The following is a 17,841-nucleotide window of genomic DNA, read 5'->3' as shown; positions in this document are numbered from 1 at the left end:
TGCTATGACCTGGGAAAGCAGTGGAAGATGGCCCAAGTCCTTGGGCCCCTGCATCCACGTGGGAGACTGGAAGAAGCTCCTGGCTCCTGGCTTTGGATCAGCTCAGCTCTGGCCCTTGCAGTCATTTTGGGAGTGCAGCAGTGGAATGGAAATCCTCTCTCTCTCCCTGGCTCTACCTCTCTCTGTAACTCTGTCTTTCAAATAAATAAAATAATAATTATTGGAAAAAAAAAAAAAAGAGGAAGCTGGATCTGAAATGGAGCAGCAGGGTCTGGAACCATTTCCCATGTGGGATACTAGCACCACAGGAGATGGCTTGGCTTAACTTGCTACCCTACAATGCTGGCCTCTCCTAATTAATTAATTTTTTTAAAAAATTCTGAATTTGAAGAGAGAAGAGAACTGAAAGATAAGATAGAATGAAAAACAATATGTATAGTAGGATCTTACTTTGGTAGAGAAAGAATACAAGTGTGTACATGTGCATGCCTAGAGAAAGACCTAGACAGGAACACACTAAGATATTAACAACAGTAATCTGGATGTTGGGAAAGTAGAGTTTTTAATTTTTTTAGAATGTACTACAAATGCACACATTATATTTTTAGAATAACCAATTTAAAGTTAAAGATAATTTTTCCATTTTGTAGTTTTCAATAAAAGGAGGTCATAGACAAAGAAAGCAACAGCAGAGGCCAGCACTGTGGTTGAGGGGATTAAAGCCACGGCCTGCAGCACCAGCATCCAAAATGGGCGCTGGTTCAAGTCCCAGCTGCTTCACTTTCAATCCAGCTCCCTGCTAGTACACATAGGAAAGCAGCTGAAGATGACCCAAGTGCTTGGGCCTCTGCACCCATGTGGGAAATCCAGAAGAAGCTGCTGGTTCCTGGCTTTGGCCTGACCCAGCTCCAGTTGCTGCAGCCATTTGGGGCAGAGAACCATCGGATGGAAAATCTCTTTCTCACGTCACTCCCCCTCCAACCCTGACTCTGTCTCTCAAATAAAAAAAAAAAAATTTTTTAAAAAGAAAGAAAGCAACAGCAAACCTCAGACAGTGTAGGAGCTGGTTCCAGATGCCAAGCACTGAAAGGGTAACAATCTCTCTCCAGTTGCTAATCCAAAGGCTCAATAAAAACACCTTCCTCGGCCGGCGCCGCGGCTCACTAGGCTAATCCTCCGCCTTGCGGCGCTGGCACACCGGGTTCTAGTCCCGGTTGGGGCACCGATCCTGTCCCGGTTGCCCCTCTTCCAGGCCAGCTCTCTGCTGTTGCCAGGGAAGGCAGTGGAGGATGGCCCAAGTGCTTGGGCCCTGCACCCCATGGGAGACCAGGAGAAGCACCTGGCTCCTGCCATCGGATCAGCGCGGTGCGCCGGCTGCAGCTCGCCTACCGCGGCGGCCATTGGAGGGTGAACCAACAGCAAAGGAAGACCTTTCTCTCTGTCTCTCTCTCACTGTCCACTCTGCCTGTCAAAAAAAAAAAAAAAAAAAAAAAAAACCTTCCTCTGTATTCACCTTCTTTTCTCTCTTTTGTTCTGTGCAGTTGACCTTCCAAATGATGGAAAATTTTAGCATGATTGCCTCTATTTGTATCACTCATTCTAAGAAAAGGAGACACCATACACCTGCCAGCACCTTCAAACGGAGCCAATGAAGCTGGTAGAAGTGAAGAAGGGCCTGAAAAATAATCAAGGCAAAAGCAACTGTCATAGGGAGGGGGAAAGATCACAGGGTAAAGGTTCTCCTCTAGGGATTACACAAGCAGCAGAGATTCTCTGGGAAAGGTTGCTAACTTTTAAGGAAGTACTGCCCTATGGAGCTTCCTAAACTTAATGCAAAGCAGCTAATTGTCATTTCTCTTTCACTTAGAGATGAAGAGTAGAAATGAGGGCTCACTGCAGTCAGAAAAGGGAAGGGGGGCGGATATGACTGCCAACTACACTCTCCTCTTGGCCAGGAATCCCAGCAAACTGGAATGCTGCCACATCTACCAGCTCAAAGCCAGTCCACAGCCCTCACCTATTCTTATTCATTTGCAAAATGGCCTCAACACCCAGTGGACTGCCTGTTACACAGTAAACACTCAACAAGTGAATGCAATTGTGAGTGAACACTCTGAACCAACTGAGGGTTTGTGGATCAAAGCCTAAAAGAGCTTAATGCAAAGTACCAATGTGAATATTCTGTTAATAACATTTGATGACATATCTGATGCTTAGTAGGTACTACTCAATGCATATCTGTTAAATGTTGAATGCTCCAGGGTTTTTTCTACCACCCAAACTTTCAGATCCAGTGTGAGATATTATCTAATGGTCTGTGTTCTCACTTTCATGCTGACTTTCAAAGTTCTTCCTTAGAGATGGAAAAATATTCACGAGGATGGAAAAAACTTTTAAAGTCTCATACCCTGTGCCAATCCACTGGCCTAGCAAAGGCTGTGTTGATTTGTTCTCATCAGCTCTGGTTGAAAACCTACATGGACCACATGAACGGGCCTAGGCCTTTGCACAACCCATCTGTCCTAAGCATTTGGGCGCCCCTAGGGCAAGTCTCCCTTTACTGGTCTGCTGTGTCCTAAAATGTCAGCACACTAGGGTCACCAGATGTCTGACTCCCCAGACACGCTCACTTGGCTAATCCTCCGCCTGCGGCGCCAGCACCCTAGGTTCTAGTCCCGGTTGGGGCGCCGGATTCTGTCCCGGTTGCTCCTCTTCCAGTCCAGCTCTCTGCTGTGGCCTGGGAAGGCAGTGGAGGATGGCCCAGGTCCTTGGGCCCTGCACCCACTTGGGAGACCAGGAGGACGCGCCTGGCTCCTGGCTCCTGGCTTTGGATTGGTGCAGCGCGCCGGCCACAGTACGCCGGCCTAAGCAGTGACTTGGGGAATAAAACAAAGGAAAAGGAAGACCTTTCTCTCTTTCTCTCTCTGTCTAAGCCTGTCAAATAAATAAATAAATAAGAAAGGAGTAAAAAAAAACCTGGATTCCAGGTGTGGCTCCGACATTAACTGGTTGTGTGCCTCTGGACAAGTACTTAGCCTCCATGAACTCAGCTTCCTCATTCGCAAACAGAATGTTCAAACTTAGTCATCTTAGCAGCCCTTCGAGCTTTAAAATATTATCCTGGGGCTGGCGTTGTGTAGCGGGTTAAGCCACCACTCCTGACTCTGGCATCACTTATTGGAGCTGCTCTGCTTCTGATCCAGCTCCATGCTAATGCGCTTGGGAAGGCAGTGGAGAATGGTCCAAGTATTTGGGTCCCTGCCACTCACATGGGAGAACTAGATGAAGTTCTGGGCTCTTGGCTTCAACCTGGCCCAGCCACAGCTACTGCAGCCATTTGGTGAGTGAACCAATGGGTAGAAGATCTCTCTCTCACCCTCTCTCTGGTACTCTGCATTTCAAATAAATAAATATTTTTAAAAATAAATAAATAAAATAATATTCCATGGAGCAGGTATTGTGTAGTGAGGCAGTGAGTATCCCTGCTACCTGGCACACCCACATCCCATATCAGAGTACCAGGTCAGGTCAGGTCAGGCTAATCCACTTCAGTTCCAGCTTCCTGTTAATGTGCCTGTGAAGGCAGCAGAGTCCCTGCCACACTCACGGTTGACCCAGGTGGAGTTCCTGGCTCCTGACTTTGGCCCGGCCCAGCCCTAGCTGTTGTGCCTCCTTCTCTCTGATCCTGCGATTCCTACATATTCAACCAGATCCAATCTCATCATCCATACCTGCAGGTCCTGCAGGAATTTCTGAGAGCATGCCAGCCCATACTACCCTCTCCACTCAGAACTACGTCTAGAATCCAGAACAAATCACACAGTGCTATCACTCAGCCAAGATTTTCCAAGCATTTTCTTGGCTATTTTGGCAAAGCCTTGGCAATAAACATAGAGCCAATAAAGAGCCAGACCTATTACCACCTGTATACCCTTAACTCTCCCCCTACTTTTATCCAAGTGAAGTCTTGTTAAACATCAAATGATAAAAAATAAATACCATTTATTCATTTATTTAATATACAGTTAAAGAAAACTGTTCTAAAAAGTAAAGACACCAGTCACCAGTGAACAAAGGGACCTAGTACCTAACCTCATAAAGTTTATTTGAGAAAGCAGATAGGAAAAGCACAAATATGTAATATAACTTTAGGAAGAAAAACAAAGCAGGGATTAAAGAGTGACTCAAAGCAATTTTACATGGAATGTTCCAGGAATATTCTATGAAATGATGCATCTGAGTCCACATGAAAATGAACTGAGGGTTCAAACTAGCAATATTCAAGAAAAGCATCACAGATGCAGGGCAAAGCTGAAGAGATAGAAGAGGTGGGAGAGGGGCCAGCGCTGTGGCTCAGCAGGTTAACGCCCTGGCCTGAAGCACCAGCATCCCATATGGGCGCCGGCTGGAGACCTGGCTGCTCCACTTCCAATCCAGCTCTTTGCTATGGCCTGGGAAAGCAGAAGGTAGCGCAAGTCCTTGGGCCCCTGCACCCACGTGGGAGAGCAGCAAGAAGCTCCTAGTTCCTGGCTTCTGATGGGCGCAATTGGGGAGTGAACCAGTGGATGGAAGATCTCTCTCTCTCTCTCTGCCTCTCTCTGTGTAACTCTGACTTTCAAATAAATAAATAAATCTTAAAAAAAAAAAGAAGAGGTGGGAGGAAGGTGAAGAACAGGTGCAGAGCTCGGGGGTAACTCACATAAGAATTTGGTAGGAAATGTGGATTCTATTTCTAAGTATAATTGGATTCTGTGAAGGTTAAATAATATTCTTGCTGCTATGTGCAAAAGAGATTGTAAAGAAACAGGAGTGGAGGAGCCAGTGCCAGTTCAAAGGCTATACAGAGCCAGAGCTTGGCACACACTGTCTGACTGCCTAGGTTCACATCCTGGATCTCTGGCTCACAAGCTGGGGGAATGTCAACAAAGTTCACCTCTCTGTGCCTCAGTTTCTACACTATTAAGTGAGGATAATAATAGTACCTAAATTGTGGCCAAAGCCTCGGCTCACTAGGCTAATCCTCCACCTGCGGCGCTGGCACTCCGGATTCCAGTCCCGGTGGGGGTGCCGGATTCTGTCTCAGTTGCTCCCCTTCCAGTCCAGCTCTCTGCTCTGGCCCAGGAAGGCAGTGCAGGATGGCCCAAGTGCTTGGGCCCTATACTCACATGGGAGACCAGGAGGAAGCACCTGGCTCCTGGCCAGTGCCAGCCGTAGCGCACTGACCATAGCGGCCATTTGGGGGGTGAACCAATGGAAAGGAAGACCTGTCTCTCTGTCTCTCTCTCTCTCTCTCACTAACTCTGCCTGTCAAAAAAAAATAGTACCTAAATTGTAGGTTTGTCTGGAAGATTAAATTAGTGTCTGTAAGAACTCTTAGAAGAGAATCTGGCACAGAGTAAACACCCCAATGAATACAATACTTTAGGGCCATGAGATTACCCAAGAAAAGTGCAGCCAGAGAAGAGAATGGGGCTGAAGACCGAGTGGCAAAGTCCTCCATTTGGCCTAAGGTTTGCAGGAAGCCTGCCTGTCCTAAGCCTTGTCTGGGGTCCCAAATGTCCCTGTGTGAAATTCACAATTTAGAGCTTGGTAACTTAATATTTCATATAGTTCTTGTTGACAAGTCTATTTCTAAGTTCAGGTTCTTTTTTTCTTATACTTGTAAATCCACTAGTATGTGCAACAGTAAACTAGACACATACTCAGGCTGCTTGCAAATACTTATTTGTGGGTTATGTCATGCACCTGCCACATAAATCAATGTAAAGCACTACACTTTCTTTTATAGAAATAACAATAATCTTCCTCCTCAAGAGACGCTGTCCTCAAGAAATGATGTGTTGTGCAGCAGCAGATTAAGGTGACTCCTGTGATGCGTGCATCCCATATGAGCGCCAGTTCGAGTCCTAGCTGCTTCACTTCCAATCCAGCTCCCTGCTAATGCACCTGGGAAAGCAGCAGAAGATGGCTCAAATACTTGGGTCCCTGTCACCCACATGGGAGACCTGGATGGATTCCAGCTCCAACTTCAGCCTGGCCCAGCCCCTGCTATTACAGCAATGTGGGGAGTGAATCAGCAGATGGAAGATCTCCCTCCCTCCCTCCCTCCCTCTCCCTCTAACTCTATCTTTCATATAAATAAATTTAAAAATTGAATGACATGAATCATAAGTTACATTCAACCTTCAGACCCATTTCAGCAGAGATGGTCACACTGGTGAAAGCAGTCACACCATGTGCCATGCCACTTTCCCACTTCATGCTGTATGTAGAAGCCTCTGTCTCTTCTTTCCTGGTGATTTGTATAGGGATAAACACCTCCCATATTAGGTAGCGTTATATTTGCCTCCCAATTCAGTCCCCAGGGTTCTAAAAGAAACTAAACACTAAAGTAAAAAATATTACCCAAAAAAATCAGCATCAAAACTTAGAAGGAAAAGAGGGAAATAATATGGGCATAACCCAGAGGTCAGCACTGTGGCATAGCCAGGTGAAGCCTCCACCTTCGATGCCGGCATCCCACATGAACACTGGTTCAAATTCCCATTGCTCCACTCCTGAAGCAGCTCCATGCTAATGCAGGGAAAGCAGTGGAAGATGGCTCAAGTGCCTGGGTCCCTGCACCCACATGGGAGACCCAGATGGAGTTCCTGGCCCCTAGCTTCAGCTAAGGAGTGAAGCAGCAGATAGATCTCTCTCTCTCTCTCTCTCTTCCTCCACCCCCAGGAGGGAGGAGGGAGGACAGAAGGGAGTCACAGCACCTTTAGCGGCTCACTGTGAGTGTTTATAGAATGACTTGAAATGCTGAAAATGACCAACAAAACAAAGGGCCGAATTGGGGGTGAGGGGCAGGTGGGATTTCTAACGTTTTCAGAGTGAGTATTTATCCTAGTAGTTAAGACAGTAGTTAAGATGCCTAGATCCCACATCAGAGTGCCTGGGTTCAATATTCAGGCTCCAGCCCTTGATTCCAGCCTCCTGCCAAGGCACACCCTCTGAGGCAGCAGTGATAGCTCAAGAAATTAGGTCCCTGCCACTCTTCTGGGAGACCTGGATTGCATTCCAGGCTCCTGGCTCTGGTGTGGTTCTGAGCATTCTTAGAGTGAATCATTGGATGAAAGCTAGCTCACTCCTGCATGTGCTCCCGCTCTCTCTGCCTCTCAAAAATAATAAAAAAAAAAGTTAAAGATTTCTTTTTTACTTCTTTTGGGTTTTTTTTGACAAGCAGAGTTAGACAGTGAGAGAGAGAGAGAGAAAGGTCTTCCTTTTCCGTTGGTTTACCCCCCAAATGGCTGTTAGGGCCGGCGCACTGCGCCAATCCAAAGCCAGGAGCCAGGTGCTACCTCCTGGTCTCCCACGCGGGTGCAGGGCCCAAGCACTTGGGCCATCCTGCACTGCCTTCCTGGGCCACAGCAGAGAGCTGGACTGGAAGAGGAGCAACCGGGACAGAATCCGGCGCCCCATCTGGGACTAGAACCCAGGGTGCCGGCGCCGCAGGCGGAGAATTAGCCAAGTGAGCTGTGGCGCCAGCCTCTTTTTTACTTCTTTACTCAATCTCAACAAAACTATCTGACCCTTTGGTTTTTCTTCCCTGTCCCACCCAACCACCCACCCTCCCACACCCCCAGGCTTGGTGATAAGCAACAGAAAATATTGCTGACCCACCAGCACCAGCTCTTGATGTGGCTTCAACCCCGTCTAAGCCTCATATCCTGAAATCTACCCCTGGTCCTCCAGAAACCAACAAAAGCGCCAGACATGTGGGAACTATGTAGGCGAACTGAATGTGGACACAGCTGGGCACAGGACACTCGCTCCCAAATTGGCTTACTAGTGCAAATCTAAAACTGAAAAAGATAAAGGTTGCTACATGTTATTTTACTAATACCCTTCAGTAAAGTTATACCTAATTCTGATCACTGAGCACTTATGGTACTTTTCAAAGGGTCCATCTGAAACAAGATAAAGTGACCTCTGTCCATCTCCCATGGCTCACATCGCACTCTCTGTACAAACACTGTGGTCCCAAACACTGCTCTAAGTCAAGGCAGTGACCTGCCAAAACACAGATATGAGCAAAAAAATAGCAGAACAGAACCCTCTCAACTGGTATTTCTGATTAATTGGATATCAGTGTTCCAAGTGAAAACTTTGACCTTAAGTCCCATTTTTCCATGGTAACTTTAATCCCAAATATTGAATTGCCATTTGGCTCTTCTCCACCTCTAGATCTCTGTGCTCAGATTCAAGTGCTCACTAAGAAGCAAAAAGCTTGGATTTGCCTCCTAAGTAACTACACACTTTTTGAGAGAGCTTCCATTCCCCGTGGACTTGGCCCCAGCGTATAGAAGCTTTTTGGGACTAAACACTTGGAATCCACCCCTGCCTTTCAGAAAGAGCTTCTCAGGCAGTCCTCATACTAGCCTTGAGTGACACTTTTTAACAAAGGGGAAGATGCTAACGGGAGTTCCCAGCAATAGCACACATAACTAACATTCTAACAGGAAAAGTAACTAAGTAGGCCCTCCTCACTAAGAACTAGATCCCTACATGTTGTGCTGCTTTATCAGGGGTCATCTCAGCATCAAGAGGCCAGACCAACATATAAACAGCCACTTCCCAACAAAAGTATTTGAATCAGGAAGTATAATTTCCCATCTAATTTCTTTTTTATTATTTATTTATTGTCATTTATTTGAGAGAGTGAGGGCAAGAGCAAGTGATCTTCCATCTATTGGCTCACTCTCCAAATGCCCACAACATCCAGGGTGAAGCCAGGCTAAAGCCAAGAGACAGTGACTGAACTCAGGCCTCCCCAGTGAGTGGCAGCTGCCTCCTAGAGTGCACACTAGCAGGGAGCTGGACCCAGAAGTACGGGACTCGAACCCAGGTACCTGGATATGGGATGTGGCCATCCCAGATGGCATCTTAACGACTCCACCAAATGTCCAGCTTCTAATCTAATTTCTTAACCTCATCTGCTTCGTAATTCATTAAATCCCTAATATTAAACCTGAGAGATAATATAAGAGAATAAACAGATGCTTAGAAGTGCTAGCCCAGTGCTTCTTCCACAGCAGATATGCAGTAAAGGTCAGATCCAGAAAGGAAGTGTCTGAATGACAGTAATAGAAGAGTGCTTCCCCAGGGACCAGAGCCTTACAAACGTCGCAGGCTGACTCCCTGATTAGAGGCAATTTCCACTCTATCATTTAACCTTCCACAAAAGGAGGATTGGAAAGAAGGGAAGGGGAGCGGGGATTCAAGCTTGTCCTTAGCTAAACTAATATCCAAGACTCCAACCTCATATCACAGACAAAAAGCCACCAAAATTGACCCTTGCCCATTCAAAATAATTCCAGAACACTAGCAAACAGGGATGTATCTCTAGCATTTTTTTTTTTTTTTTGACAGGCAGAGTGGACAGTGAGAGAGAGACAGAGAGAAAGGTCTTCCTTTGCCGTTGGTTCACCCTCCAATGGCCGCCGCGGTAGGCGCGCTGCAGCCGGCGCACTGCGGCCAGCGCACCGCGGCCGGCGCACCGCGCTGATCCGATGGCAGGAGCCAGGTGCTTATCCTGGTCTCCCATGGGGTGCAGGGCCCAAACACTTGGGCCATCCTCCACTGCCTTCCCTGGCAACAGCAGAGAGCTGGCCTGGAAGAGGGGCAACCGGGACAGGATCGGTGCCCCGACCGGGACTAGAACCCGGTGTGCCGGTGCCGCAAGGCGGAGGATTAGCCTAGTGAGCCGCGGCGCCGGTCTATCTCTAGCATTTTCTAATCACTATGGTCCTTTATCACAAGAAGCCCATAAGGTTTGTTTCTTATGCTTCTAGTAAAGAGTTAAGCAGATTATTTCTATCATATTTGCTTGGGGATCCTAAATTCCTGTTTAAACAAATGAGTCCCACTCTTCTAGGAAGGCCTTAATTGGGCTGGTCTGTTACTTTTAGTGCAATCTTACAAAGGCTGGATTTCTTTTAAGCTTTTAAAGAACTTGGGAAAAATTCTTTTGATGATAATTTTTAATAGGTCATCTCCAGAGTTCACATATGTTCCACAATCACTTATGCTGATTTGAAAAATGCACAACATTTCAAAAGGCTCCTTCCATTCTAAAAGCTCTAACTGCCAACATATCTGATACCGACTTCCTGCACGAAACAAAACACAAAGCAACAAGTATAATCGTACATTTAAAAAGCAAGACTCAGGCCGGCGCCGTGGCTTAACAGGCTAATCCTTCGCCTTGCGGCGCCAGCACACCGGGTTCTAATCCCAGTTGGGGCGCCGGATTCTAGCCCGGTTGCCCCTCTTCCAGGCCAGCTCTCTGCTATGGCCCGGGAGTGCAGTGGAGGATGGCCCAAGTCCTTGGGCCCTGCACCCGCATGGGAGACCAGGAGAAGCACCTGGCTCCTGGCTTCAGATCAGCGCGGTGCGCCGGCCGCAGCAGCCATTGGAGGGTGAACCAATGGCAAAAAGGAAGACCTTTCTCTCTGCCCCTCTCACTATCCACTCTGCCTGTCAAAAAAAAAAAAAAAGCAAAACTCATAAAGAATAACAGAGAAAGCTCAGCTTGTTTAGCCAGCAGAAGGGAAGGATGGGTACAGACGGGAAAATCTATACATTGGTAGCTGCCATTGAGGTCCAGGAAAGACAATCTGTTCCTCTGGGAACATCAAAGAAAGTTAGCAAACAGTAAAAGTAAGAAACATGGAAAGAAATTAGGTAACCACAAGGAGATAACCTGTGATCATCAATCTGGAGACTTTAGGAAGTGCTGCCTAGGGAGGTTGTAAAATATCATAAGTGGCATCAAATCTCTTGAGAAAGATTTATGGATATTTGGAGGTGGAGTAGGTTAAAATAATCAAAGTTCCAGATACTAGGAGATTACATCTGCCTATCAGAAGGCTATTCCAGTCCTATTTTTCTAAGCTTTTAGCTATCTTAGAAAGATCTAAATCAGTGTTTCAATAAATTATAAAAACCACAAATGTTTGCCAAATATAAAAACATGAATAACAATGTAAGAAATGCATCAAAAATGCAACCAAGCATTTTTGACATTTTAAAAAAAGATTTATTGATTTATTCAATAATCTGAGTTACAGAGAGAGAGGGAGACACACAGGGATCTTCCATTTGCTGGAAGATGCCACAGATCTTCCCATTTGCCCCAGATGGCCACAACAGTGGGGCTGGGCCAAGCAAAGCAAGGAGCCAGGAGTTCCTTGGAGGTCTCCCATGTGGATAGCAGGGGCCCAAGCACTTGGGCCATCTTCACTGCTTTTCCCAGGCCATTAAAAGGGAGCTGGATAGCAGTGGAGCAGCCAGGACATGAACCAGTGCCCATATGGAATGCAGGTGCTGCAAGGGGCAGCTTTACATAGTAAGGCATAGCACCATCCCCCCATTTTTGACATTGAAATAATGGCACTGCCAAGGCTTCTTTTGCAGATCCCCAGCTCTCAAAACCAAGTCTAAAAGCCTTATTACAAGAACCCACACAAAAGACACCAAATGACCAGTAAGGAGGTTTGTGGTTCTCTGTAGAAAGTCCTGGATGGTCTTCCTTGCCAACTCAGAGCTCCAGGCCACTGAAGAACAAAGTGGGTTCCAGGTGACACCAGACACAAAATGGGAGAAGGAACAAAGAGGCAAATGAGGACAGCGCCTCCAACATCCAGTCCCAAGGAATCACCCTGGCCTAAAAGAACTATAAAAATTAAGACATCCCTCAAACGTCAAATTCCAGAAACTTCTGAATAAATTGCAAAGCTGGAGTCTTTTACTTGTACACTAAGTCTACTCCCATACACTAAGAGAAGTCACATTTCTCAAAGACCCAAAACCCAAACTGAGCTGTGTCCTGACACATTTAGAGGTGCTCACATATCCCAGCCCCATTCCACAGGGCAAGCTAAGTGGGTATGGTGAACCGAGATTACAGTTGAGTTTACATTTTTTATTTTACACAAACAAGCAAACAAATCTTGCCCCTGACATTAATTAAAATAAAATTTCTCTAACAATTTCACTGTTCTGCCTGTCAGCTCCCTTTTTTGGGTAACCTCCTGCCACCTGCTATTTCCTTAGCCGAAGAACTAAGTCTTCAGGGCACTGCTAAGTTCAAAGGAAGAGGCCCAGAGGTTTCAAGAAAGGATCAGCAAGAAATCCATATTGTATTCAGAATGGCAGACAATTTTGGTCAAATGTCTCCACCCACTGCTGCCCTTTCTGAGCCCATTTTCTGCAGAGAATCAAAGCGCCTGCCTGTAAATTGGAGTATTCAGGAATCCTGGAAGCTCCCTGTCTGTATACATGAAGAATACAATTAACTAGTGAGAAATGTGGAAGGTTAGGAAAAGGTCTGCACATCTCTCAACCCTGGCTTTCATACCCCTTCTAAATTCTCAGAAATTCTTCCAAAGGCTTCCAAATGCTATCTTAAAACAAAAAGTAAAGTAAATGCACCTTTTACCTAATTAGCTCTCATTATTAAGAATGGTAAACACAGCTTTACCTTACCAGCACCAGGTTCTAAAATTTAGCATTTTTAAGAAAGAAGAGAATGAGAGAGGAAAAGGGCTACCTCAAGTAAAACATTTAGGACAAGGAAGGGCTCTTAAACAAATTACAACACTGGTCTACCTTCTCAGGGTAGTCATTAAAGAAAACAACCTTTCACCGAAGCATTGTGAAACATGTGGGGAGCAAAAAGGACAAGCCAGCACGCTGTTGTTCCACACACACATTCCATTTCAATGTTTGTCTGGGAAGATTCAGCTCTTTTCTAATCCCCACATCCCTGTGGTCAGTGCAACGAGTTCTTGCGCGGGGAGCCAGGCCACTTACTGCCAGGGTACAGTAAATGAGGCAGGAACTGAAGCACCCAGATATTCCAGCCACATTCACTTTTTTAACCTACTAATTAAGTACAACTCGCACATGGCTTGTAATGAGCACGTCACATTCCTGAACACAGATGTCATGTTAAACGTCTAAAAACACGGCTTTGCCCCTTACACCTTTTCTCAAACACCTTTAAAAGTTAAACAGCATGTACAGGATAACGATACAGCCCTTGAGCCAGAATGGAAGCTGACCAGAGTCTGCTTCAGTGAGACCTCCCACTGTTCTCCCTGCACAGGGAAGCCAGCTGCCAGAGCCACAGTTCCTAGTCAGATAACCCCGCGTGGGAATTCTAGCTCTGCCACTCACTGCTTGTGTCGTGTGGAGCAAGTTACTCACCTGCCTTTAAAACAATGCCTACTTGCCAACACCAGAACACTGGGTGACAGAGGGAGAGTGGTTCGTGGCACACAGCAGATGCCCAGTACAGATCACTCTTCTCCTCATTCTTGTTCAAATGGTCTACCATCTGTTCTCTTGAAAACTCTCCCAGGCACTGCGTTGTGGTGTAGCAGGTTAAGCCATTCCCTGCAATGTTGGCATCCCATATGAGAGCTGGCTCAAGTCCCAGCTGCTCCACTTCCAATCCAGCTCGCTGCTAACGTGCCTGGGAAAGCATCAGAGGATGGCTCAAGTTACTTGGGCCCCTGCAGCTACATGGGACATCCAGATGGAGTTCCTGGCTCCTGACTTCAGCCTGGCCCAGCCACAGACATTACAGTCTTTTGGGTGGTAAACCAGTGGATGGAATTTCTCTCTTTCTCTCTGTAACTCTGTCTTTCAAATAATTCTTTAAAACTAAATAGATAAACAATCTCCCCAGCAACTCTCCACCAGTTTCAGAAACACCTTTGCTTCACAACTCAACTGAAGCCCCTCTGTGTGAAGCCACTCTGCCTTGTAATCATCTTCTTCTTGAGCTTCCGTAAATCTCACATTCTAAGTCAATGCATATGAAATTATTCTTTATGTGTCATTCCTCTTTTCCCAATGAGTCCACATGCTCAAGAGCAAGGGTACTACTAGTTATCAAGTCAATCACAATTTAGGTAGCCAATAAAAGAAAAAAGCACTTTTTTAAAAAAAAAGATTTATTTATTTTTAAGTCAGAGTTACACAGAGAGAGAAGGAGAGGCAGAGAGAGAAAGAGAAAGAGAGAAAGTCTTCCATCCACTGGTTCACTCCCCAATTGGCCGAAACAGCCAGAGCTGTGACTATCTGAAGTCAGGAACCAGGAGCTTCTTCCAGATCTCCCACATGGGTGCAGGGGCTCAAGGACTTGAGCCATCTTCCACTGCTTTCTCAGACCATAGCAGAGAGTTGGTTGGGAAGTGGAGCAGCCAGGACTCGAACTGGCACCCATATGGGATGCCAGCACTGTAGGCAGTGGCTTTACCCGCCAAGCCACAGCGCCAGCCCCCCAAAAAAACACTTTGAAGATAAAAAGTTGCCTTGGAGTTGTCTACCAAAAATGGCACCTTTCCAGTCTAACTGGGTAATAGTAACACTTTCCATATACCCTTTAACACACCTCTTTCTCATACCTTGGAGAGTTTTTTCAAAGGTATAATTTGGGGCCACCACTGTGGTGCAGAGGGTTAAAGCTCCGGCCTGTGGCACCGGCATCCCATGAGTGCCAGTTCGAGTCCTAGCTGCTCCACATCTGATCCAGCTCCCTGCTGACGCGCCTGAGAAGGCAGCAGAGGATGGCCCCTGCACTCATGTGGGAAACCCAGATGAAGCTCCTGGCTCCTGGCTTCAGCCTGGCCCAGCCCTGGTTGTTGCAGCCATCTGGGGAGTGAACCAGCAGATGGAAAACTTCTGTCTCTGTCTCTGCCTATCTCTGTAACTGCTTTTCAAATAAATAAAATAAATCTTATGTATTTTTTTTAAAAAGGTATAATTTACCAGGTATACAAAAAGTAACATTGAATCTATGAGTCAGCTAGGAGCTCTCTGCCAGGCCTGCAGAATCCAGGGTGCCTGCTTTCCAGGCATTCAGCAGCCTCTTCGTGAAATCTTAGTCTGCCCAGAATTTACCACTGAAGGCAAACTCTGAGCAGTGCAGTCTCTATCTTTGATTAGCTTTCCAGAATCTAAACTATTCCTCATTCATTAGAAAAAAAAAAATCAAGGAAGGGATTCACCTCCTGAAAAATATTACTTTCAGGAAACCAAACAAAGCAGCAATGTAGTCACTAGGGTTTTAACTTTGAGGCTCTAAGCTGCCCCAGCCAGCTGAACTGTGTGCATACTGGCAGGGGTGGCTCAAAACCATCTTGGCCATGGGATAAGGGTCCCTCCACCAGCCCCAAAACCTTGCTGTCCAAACAGCAGAACACCTGCACCGGGATAAAACCAAGGATTGGACCAGGGTAGAATTAAGGCAAATCCTCTCTCTTAGCAGAAAAAATTGTTTATTTACACTCAATTTATAAACTATGTTCCTACAAAGGTCCCAGGAAAATGCAATAATCCCTCTCTAGTAACATCTGAAAATGTTCGGTCCCTTGAAATCGACTCGGTTATAAATTCTTGGACAAGGTGGCATAAACACCGGCCAACTTGCGGTCCTTCAGGCGGTCACTTTTTAAACAATACCTTTAATACTTAGCGCACATCAAAGCAAGGAAGGGAAGGAGATGAAAGGTAACCATCCACAGTTTGACTTGTTGAAGTGACAAGAGTCAAAGCTAATTTTCCTTTGTTTGAGTGCCCTGCGTGCGTATGTGCTCCCGCTTCTGGAGCGTGCACACAAGCTCCTCCAGCTCCAGGTGTGAGCTCGGCGGCCGCGGCACAGCAGCCCGGGGGGCGTCCAGGAGGCACAGCAGCTCGCTGCGCCCACCCCAGGCCGCACAGGACCGCTCTGGGCTTCGCTCTGTGCAGTTAGTCCCTGCCCCAGACCCTGGCCTCGCGGTTCCCCACCCCCCACCGCGCGGCCCCCGCCGGGCCGGAAAGCACACGCCGGCCGATCGCCCGGGAGGACAGTCCCGGCCCGCCCGAAGGAGCTGCCAGCCGCTGGCTGTTCTGTGCCCTCGGCAGCCCCCACGCAGATACTCACAGAGCAGGAACTCCGTCTGGGGCATGGAGTCGGAATAGCGGGAAAAGGGCTAGGAGTGCAGGGGCGGGGCAGGGCGCGGTGGAGCCTCTGCGCGAGCGAGGACCCCAGGGCAAGCAGCCGACCTCCCGAATACGGGGGGGCGGGGGGCACTCACCTATGCGCACCCCAGCCTGGCGGGGCGCTCCCACAGACAGGAGCCCACGGGGCGCTGCACAGCCCGGAGGAGGAGCCGTTCCCGCAGAGAGGGCGGGCGGGCAGGCATCCGCGCCCCGGGGCTGCGGCCGGGCTGCAGGGAGGGAGCAGGAGGGGGGCGTGGAGGATGTGTGCCTCCACCCAGGACGGAGGGTGGGCTGCTGGAGCCCGGCGGAGAGAGAGCACGGAGGCGCCGGGGGAGCTAGGAAGCCGCCCGGGAGCGCGCGGGAGGGGGTGGACCGGGAAGAAGGCACGAGGGCGGGGGAGGCGAGGATGGGTAGTTGGCCCGCGCACTGGTCGGCCCTCACCTCGGCACCGTCCGACCAAGAACTGTCTGGGTCTGGAGCGAAGCACAAGGGGGCCTGAAAGTTTATGTCATTTTCTCATACACACGTGACCCCCTTGCAGTCCAGATGGTTTCAATCACGGAGGAAAAAAGCGGCTCTGCTGGTATGCATGAAAAGCCGGAGCTGGGAGAGTCTGGGAAAAGCCGCCGGGGCAGCCCGCCCGCCTTCAAACAAACCGAGGAGCAGCCGCTCTCCGGGTTCTCCTGGCTCTTGGCCTGGGGGAGCCCTGCATAACCCCAAGGACATTAGAAGACGCTACATTTGGTAATGCGGCCCAACTCAGAAAGCGCTAGGGTTCCAAGGCACCTGGTCGGAACCGAAAGTCCCATGAGCAGTCTGAGAATTTGTTTGCAATATTCCACTAGCTTGCAAAACCAAAAGCTAGAAAAGGGTGTCATTTAATAATAAAGCAATGGAATACTGGCTGTGAGATTCTATGATTTATTGGTGGAATTCTGAAGGAAACTGCTAGCCCAGGATGTCAATTCACATTTGGAAAAGAATAATGTAAATCGCTTACAATCCAAACCCCATATATACTTGGTGGGATTCTAGGAAGCCATGTAACCCAGAGTCTCCTCCCATAAATCATTATAAATAGACTTTGATACTGAAATGCCTCAATCAGTCAAGGCAGTCATGGAAATTGACTTTTGAAGTTTATAATTTCAAATTTACAATTTTACATTGATTAGATACATTTCAAAGGGACGAATTCATATGAATGAACGTAAGCAGGCTCTAAAGCCAAGGCCTGTTTCAAAAACCCAAGCCAATTCGATTGTCACATATCCTAAAGAAGTTATTTACTCAGCTGCAGAACATGCATCAAAAATAATGAGTTTAAGATTCATCCTGGAAACCATTTAATTTGTTCATGATCAAACTCAAATAGTAGCAACAACCAAACTGATAAAGTCCACTGTACCTTTGCCAAAAAAAAGATATGAGAAATGAATGACTAGTGTTGACTTGGTCTCCCTGCTTCTGATGCCACATGATGTGCTGGGCCTTTCTAACAGAAGGCCTCGATATGCAGTTGGACAGCTGTCTGTGTGTGAAAAATAAGTCAATTTCTAATGAGCTGAATGTGTTCTCCATTAGGAAAACCCAACATTTCAGCTGCAGTTGAGGCACACTGGAACACTAAGCACATCGGGACAAGTTTGACTCCAACTCAATGCAGCAGTGAGCTGCTACTCTAGTTCACGCAGGTACTTGAGCCCTGCATGAAAACTGAGCCATGATCTGATGGACTTAGACCCTTCCTATCTCCACTCTCATAATACAGTAGTTCTGTCCCCAACACCGACTCTTCAGAGACTT

The 17,841-nt window shown here is 47.3% G+C and overlaps 1 protein-coding gene across 2 annotated transcripts in view; it reads right to left on the bottom strand.

Moving 5' to 3' along the window:
• DENND2B (DENN domain containing 2B) overlaps positions 1-16,211 on the bottom strand; it is a 175,179-nt gene extending 158,968 nt beyond the window's left edge. For both annotated transcript variants that reach the window (XM_062196541.1, XM_062196543.1), the window contains exon 1: positions 16,131-16,211. The gene's annotated coding sequence lies outside the window, so the exon portion shown is untranslated. The remainder of the gene's footprint in view (positions 1-16,130) is intronic.
• Between the last annotated feature and the right edge of the window lie 1,630 nt (positions 16,212-17,841).

Source organism: Lepus europaeus, chromosome 7, assembly GCF_033115175.1.
Source record: "Lepus europaeus isolate LE1 chromosome 7, mLepTim1.pri, whole genome shotgun sequence".
Lineage (NCBI taxonomy): Eukaryota > Metazoa > Chordata > Mammalia > Lagomorpha > Leporidae > Lepus > Lepus europaeus.
Note: the sequence above shows the minus strand (reverse complement) of the source record. Positions and strands in the feature narration are given on the sequence as shown.